We start from the raw sequence: 7,738 nt of genomic DNA, 5'->3' as shown, positions 1-7,738 counted from the left end.
AGCAATTAGTAGAAGCAAAATATGAATTGTAATTGTAAAGAACTCAGTTGCTGTGATTTGGGGGAAAGTAGGACTTGGACCTAGGCAGATTATTCTAGAGACCAGGGATCTGTGCAAACTAGGAAGTTAGAGATGTTTTCTCCCCAGGCTGCCTCCCCCTTGCTGCAAGTACCCACTGTTTTCTCCTGCTCTCTACCTCACTCCCTCTCAGAATCTACTCTCAGATCTTCATTCACACTGAGGTGTTGATGACTGGTTACTGTCCAACACAGCTATTCTCATTAGAGTGTGAGGTATGTGGAAATTAACTTGTTACTAATAATAGAATGCTGAAGTTTGAAATACTTTTTAATCAATCTGAGTTGACTCAGTGTTTCCCCTGAAATGAATTCCCCTGATCTTATTTGCATATTTCTTTTGTGAGAGAGAAAAAAGGTGTGCTGTAATTGTCTGTAACCTCTTTCTCATAGACCATTGGGATATAACAATGTTCCATTCATAGAAGAGGCCACTTCAAACTGCCACTTAGTTGAGCGTCTATGGTTGCTTTCATTTTCCTTTTAATGTTGTCCCCGGATAAATTTGTGATAACATCACCGAATCTGTATTGCAAGGGAAGAAGAATGATGCCAGAAACATACTGGTTAGTAAAATTACAAAAATTTTAATTACTTAAAGATAAAGTGAGGATGCAAATGTGCTCTACTGCTATTCATACTAGATACTCAGTAAATATTAAATAAATGAATGAATATTTAAAACTCATTAAAATCTGTGTTTCTGTAGTTAATAAATGAAACAGAGTTGTTTATGCTTTTCTGAAATATTCACTCACTTTTTCCCTTACTTTAAATATAATCTGTGAAAAAAAATAAATATAATCTGTGATATAAAAACAATACTTTCAACAATGTTTTTCAACATGGTTTAATATTCTTTTAAAAATCACTTTTAAATATTTTTCCTCGTAAGATCATCTATTTTAGAATAGAAGTCTGAGTGATGACAGAGAGGACAAGAGAATGGTAATGTTTGAGGGTATAAACATGTGTCAACTGGCGTCTAAATTTTGTCTAGAATCTTTGGCCTCAGGAATATCTTGCTTTACCCTGTAAAACACTTTGATGAATACCTCATGTACTTCAGAAATATTTTCAGTAGTGTTTGTTTTATTTATTTGCCCACTGCCTGGAAGTCATAAAACAAAACTGGGATCTCTGATAGGAGTAAGTCTGCCATTCAAAGCGAGGAAAAAGTCTGAGAAACAAAAATTTGAGTCTAAGCTAATCGTCTCTCACACACACACACACACACACACACACACACACACACACAGCACTACAGAGCCTTTAAGGAGGGGAAAGAGGCCCCAAGAGTAAACCAGAGGCACTAGCCAACACTGTGAACCTCTGAAACCCTGCCTTGTGGGCGGCTCCCACCCCTTGTCCGTTTGTGGGGTCAGCTGCGCTGCTGTGTTTTTGCATTCCAGGTGCCATTTCTGATTGCAAGAAGGAAAGTGGAGCTGGGACCATTACTGGGAGCCACCGACCAGAAGTGCTGCTTCTGCCAGTTGGGTAGAATGTAGACAACCCTTCCTTCCCCAGCCTGCTCACCCTGCTCCTCCCCCTGCCATCAAAGAGGAGGATAATTGAGGTCTTGCTGGCTTGCAGGAGGTGTCAAGCATTCACCTCAGGGTCCCTTCCAGGGGATTCAGTGACTTGGGATTTCAGTTCCTATTCCCCAAGCAGTTTTCTCAACACAAAAGGTTTTCAGTTCTTTTAAATTCATCTAAGGACACAAACTATGCAGAGCAGTCAGGATATAAGCCATGTGAGCAACAAATAACAAAGCACTAATTGCATCTAGTGGGCATAGAGTTTCAGTGACTTCATGTTGGCTAAATATAGGCGAACACTTGGTGTGTTGTGCATGCCAGGGGGAACCATGATGCAAGTCTCCCCTCCCTTTGATGGAGGGGGAGGGCCAGGGTCAGAAGGCAAGAATGAGATTGCCTAATAAACGGTCACTTGTGATGGTTTCCAACTCCACTTGCGTCCAAGGTTTGTACACACATACGCTGAAACAAAGCAAACGTTGCTATACAGTTTTAAGACAACATAAATACTCAACTCTGGCCATGGTTTAAAATAATTATTTAAAAATTTAATTGTTTCAATTTTCTTTTTAATCTTTATTATATAAGAAATTCACACCCATCTTAGAAAATTTAGAAATAAGAATAACAACTAATTCTTCTTAAGCACTTAACAGGTGCCAGGCACTCCTTGCCATAGAGACTTTCCATCAAAAAATTTAATTGTTGGAGTCAGCCTGGGTGGCTCAGCGGTTTAGCATTCAGCCCAGGGCATGATCCTGGAGACCCAGGATAGAGTCCCACGTCAGGTTCCCTGCAGGGAGCCTGCTTCTCCCTCTGCCTCTGTCTCTGCCTCTCTCTCTCTGTGTCTCTCATGAATAAATAAATAAAATCTTAAAAAAAAATTTAATTGTTTTGGGATGCCTGGGTGGCTCAGTGGTTGAGCATCTGCCTTTGGCCCAGGGCATGATCCCCGAGTCCAGGGATTGAGTCCCACATTGGGCTCCCTGAATGGAGGCTGCTTCTCTGCCTATGTCTCTGCCTCTTCCTCTCTCTGTGTCTCTCATGAATAAATAAATAAAATCTTTTTTAAAAAATTTAATTGTTTCAATTTTCTTTTTAATCTTTATTATATAAGAAATTCACACCCATCTTAGAAAATTTAGAAATAAGAATAACAACTAATTCTTATCAAGCACTTAACAGGTGCCAGGCACTTCTTGCCATAGAGATTTTCCATCAACTCATTTAATCCTAACAATAACTCTCTGAGCTAGGGACAATCATCATTCCTGTTTAATAACTGAAAAAAAAAAAAAAAACAAGAGATGAGTTCTGTAACTTGTTCAATGTCACCTACTTAGAAAAGTGAAAACTGAGAGTTGAACTCAAGTGCGCCGATAGCAGATTTCATGCTCTTGAACCCCAGACCAGTGCTGTTTAATACTTACATACTGTGAGCCACTTATATAATTTAGTATTTTCTAGTAGCAACATTAAGAGAAGTAAAAAAAGAAACAAGTGAGATTACTTTTGATGATGTTTCATTTAGCCCAATATATCCAAAATATAATCATTTCAACATTTAATCAATATAAAAAGTAACCTGAGATATTTCACATTCTTCTTTCCCTACCAAGCCTTAAAAACTCAGTATGTATTTCACACTTCTCAATTACGACTAGACAAATTGCAAGTGCTCAATAGACATGTATTTAGTGGCTACTGTATTGAACAGTACAATATGATATATACATTTCCATCCATCATTGGACAGCGCTGCTTTGGATCATATTAACAATCAAAAGAGAAAAAAGTCACCTATAAACTCCTCATCTATTTCAACGTATCCTATCCTTCCTGTGCTCTTCCTATGTATTTACATGTATAAACATGTTTTCCAACAGATGAAAGTCATACTATAAATATAGTTTTAATCAATTTATTTTTTTATTTCTTTAATGATAGTGTGCAACCTTCCAGTGGTTTTGTCTCCCTGTATATATGAGAGGCAGTGCTGATGTGCTGAAAATAGCATGGGACTTGGGAGGCAGAGCACTCCATCATTTCACATCTGTGTGAGATTGGACAAGCTATTCTTCGACCCTCAGTTATCTCATGTGAAGACTGAACAGAATAATGTAGGTGAAAACGGCTTTAAAAATGAAAGCTCTTTGGGTTTTTTAAAATTATTTTTTAAAATTAAATTTTAAGTAAAGCTCTATATCCACTGTAGGGCTTGAACTCATGATCCCAAGATCAAGAGTCACATGCTCTAATGACTGACCCAGGTGCCCCAATGAAGTCAGTTTTAGAGGCAGAGCTAGCTCTTCATATAATGTATACTGTGTGTGTCTGTGTGTGTGTGAGTGCACACACACAAGAGTGCATGCTAGGAGATCAGACTACATAAATTTCGATGATCAAGCCAAAGGATCTAGTTTTGCACTCCCAACCCAGGCAGAGCTTTTATTGATCAGTGGCATTTTTCCAAAGTAAGTGGACTTTCTCTTGCTCTTTCTCTCCCTTTTTGCAGATGAATTTTGAGATGTTCTTTTCTCCCAGGCCTGAAAGAAGCTTCTGCATGAGGAAGAAGACTGATTTCAGGAGGAATCTATTGCTCCTCCACCATTGTTTGAGATGTCTTGCTAACCTAAAGGAAGAAAACTCTACACCCCCCAAGGGAAGCATTGTGTAGGCCCAGCATGAGAACTGTATTTAGGGGCAACTTGAAGCTATCATGGCTCCTTGCTCTCCCTAAGCTGGGAGTAGGTTTTAACTACATGGGAAGAAAACAGTCATGATTCTCCATCTCTACAGATGGATGGACAGCAGCACACACTCTCCAATCAATAACAAATCTATAAAAATCTGAATTTTCATTTGGTCTGGTGAAATGAATTTGGTAGGGCTCAAGATATGCTATCCCCAAATATGGTCCCTTGGTACTCTGAATATTTTAAGCTGAAGGAAAAGAATGAAAATAAATAAAAAGAGCATCAGTGAGCTTTGGGGCAACCTTTGACCAACCTAATATTTATATAATTGCAGGCTCTGAAAGGGGGTGGGGAAGGACAAAAATCTATTTGAAGAAATAATGACCAAAAACTTTCCTATTTGATGAAAACTATAAACCCCCAGATCCAAAAAACTCAATAAACCCAATACAAGAAACATGAAGAAAACTACATCTAGAATGTTTCAAGTTGAGTAAATATGTATTAGTTACCCTATATGGGTAAGGCTGGACATAAATTTAAAATTAAGAGAAAAAAATCCATCCTCTGCTAGCAAAGAAATCCTTAAAGCACCCTTGACTGTTGTCATGGGTATCATGGAAGACTCAAGAAAATGCAAAACAGTTTCTGTCTTCAAGTAGGTTTTAAGCTATTTGGGCACACTAACATAAGAAACACCATCCCTTAACTTCACAATGATCATTCTCTCTTCTTCCATTGATGGCAACCCCACTCCCACCCCCACCCTGGTTGTGTCCAAATATCTGCCTCTTTCCCCCATGACTCCAGAAGGAAAGATTCATGTGTAGACCCAGGAATAAATAAGGGTCTGATTCGCCTCCATAGTAATTGACATGAGGGTGGCTATCTGACTCGTTTCTGGCAGAGATGTTGGGGGAAATGTGCTGGAGGATTTCTGAGAAGGATTCTTTGCTTCCAAGGAAGATAAGAGGAAGAGACAATCTCTTCATCCTTTGGACACTGAAGTGCCCGACGCCTGGAACTTCTGTACCAATTTGTGACTAAGCAGGGCCAGTCTGAGGTCAGGATCAACATCCTGAGGATGACAGAGCAATGGAAAGAATCTGGATCTTTGAGGATGTTATTGAGCTGCTGAATTAAGCAAACCTAAAGCTCCTGTACCAGTGAACTTTTTCTTGTATGACATAATACATTTCCATATTGTTTAATTCTAATTAAGTTTTATGTTCCTTGTAGTTCCAAATATTCTATTAGCACTAACTAAATATTTGCATAACTAATTCTATCACTTTATGTGCATAATTCTAGGGCTCACATTTCTCCCATGGAAAGGGAAGGACATGGACAAAACAAATTCTATCATCACTTTTAGCCATAACCAATATACCTTAAATGTAACTGATTAGTCTAGGCAATCGATTATAACCATCATGTGTGTGATTCAGAAAATAGGTGCTCCATGACTCAGCTCCATGACTCTACTTCCAGGGATATACCCAAGGGAAACTAGTGCATATATCCACCAAAATACAAGAATATACACAGAAGCTTTGTTCATTGTAGCCCAAATCCGGAAATCCTATATCAGAATTCCCCAAGGAAGCAGAATGACTAGGATTTATATATACATACATTAAGAAATTTAAGAAATTGGCTCATGCACTTGTGGAGGTTAGCGTCTCAGAAATCTCTATGGCGGTTCAGCAGGCTGGAAACTCAGACAGGAGTTAATGCTACAGTCTTGAAGCAAAGTTTCCTCTCTGGAAACCTCGGTTTTTGTTCTTAAGGCCTTCAACTGATCGGAAGGCCCCACCTACATTATCAAAGGTAATCTTTACTTCAATTCAACTGGTTGTAGATGCTATCACATCTACAAAATATCTTCACAGCAACACCTAGGTTAATGATTGGTTAGCTAGGTACTATAGCCTAGCCAAGTTGATTCAAAAAGCTAACCCAATGTTCACCTGCAGAAGAATGGATCAATTCTTGTATATCCGTACAAAACAATACTAAATAGCAATAAAAAATATTAAAATACTGGATAAACAACAGTGTGATGAACATCATAGGTGAATATCACAGGATGAGGAAGCCAGGTACAGATACTATGTGACCTGTTCATAAACATTTTAAGTACAGGCAAAATTTGTGGATGGTAATAGAAGGCTACTGGAGTGTATGGACTGGGTGAAAGCACAAGGGAATCTTCTGAGTGCTAGAAATGTTTGATATCTTGATCTGATGGCTATAAAATACATATAAAAAATTCTTTGAACTATACACTAAAATTTTTAACACTTTTAGCAGTTAAAAACAATAGTTTATCAAAAATATTTTTTTAAGTGCTACAGGAATCTAGAGGTGAGAGAGACCATTCTGATCTAAAAGGACAAGGGAAGTCTTCATGGAGACTGGGCTTGAACTGGGCTTTGAAGGATAAATAGTATGTGAGAGATGAAGAGAAGAAGTAAAGTTATGGCAGAGGAAATGCAGAACACATGGCCAAGGGATGATGATAAGAAGCACAGTGAAGTAGATACAGTGTATCAGAAGCCATGTAGAGTAGTAGTTATAAGAATAGGCTTTGGGGTCAGGTATTTGTAGGTTTGAATCCTGGCTCTGATGCTTTCTGGTTTGAATGTGTGCTCTGGACCTGCTTTCTCATCTCTGAAACAGAACTGATGCATACTTCATAGGGTTATGGAGAGAATGAAATATATGTGTGATACGCTTAGAACAGTGCTGTGCACACAGAGTAAACCCTCCATAAATGGGAGCCATTGCTGTGACTACTACTTCTATAATCACCAGTCTGGGTCATCGGGTCACCTTCACATGGAGGGTGGTAGTGCCTAAGGGAAGAGGAAGCTGATCATTTGGGGTCCTTTCAAAATCTCAAATTTATAATCCCTAATACAACCCTATGACTAAATCAAAGCAAATGAATAACTGAGGGTTTAACCTTCCAAGCTATCTTGGTAACATCCCCTCCCACCCCATGGTCGCATCCTCGGTCATTCCAAACTATACTCCTTGATCAGACCAGCATGCATTTCTGTCCCGGATAGGACAGCTCTTATTCCAAGTGATCTCACATGTTAGTTATCACACACCAAATTCACACAGACTTCTGAAGCATGTACAAAAGCGCTTTATTTTGGGTGTATATCCTACATTCCACCTCTTGAGAGATCACAAGGAGTGCTAGAGACATGGGAGTGTTCATATATTTTTGTGAGTAGTACCAGCTCCCCTTCCACTGCCACCAGTTGGGTTCTCTTTCAACTATGGTAAAATTACATGCCATAAAATTAACCAGTTTCAAAGTGTACAATTCAGCGGCACCTGGTATATTCACAGTGTCATACAATCACTATCTCTGTCTAGTTCCAAACATTTCCTTGCCCCAAAGGGAAACTCT

General features: G+C 38.9%; 1 long non-coding RNA gene across 1 annotated transcript; it reads left to right on the top strand.

The window, feature by feature from the left end:
• Window positions 1-168: 168 nt before the first annotated feature.
• On the top strand, window positions 169-5,967 carry LOC140596023 (uncharacterized). The gene is made up of 3 exons (XR_011998054.1): window positions 169-293; window positions 3,563-3,735; window positions 4,131-5,967. It is a non-coding gene; the product is annotated as an uncharacterized lncRNA (long non-coding RNA).
• The last annotated feature ends 1,771 nt before the right edge of the window (window positions 5,968-7,738 follow it).

This window comes from Vulpes vulpes, chromosome 16, assembly GCF_048418805.1.
Source record: "Vulpes vulpes isolate BD-2025 chromosome 16, VulVul3, whole genome shotgun sequence".
Taxonomy (NCBI): domain Eukaryota; kingdom Metazoa; phylum Chordata; class Mammalia; order Carnivora; family Canidae; genus Vulpes; species Vulpes vulpes.
Note: the sequence above shows the minus strand (reverse complement) of the source record. Positions and strands in the feature narration are given on the sequence as shown.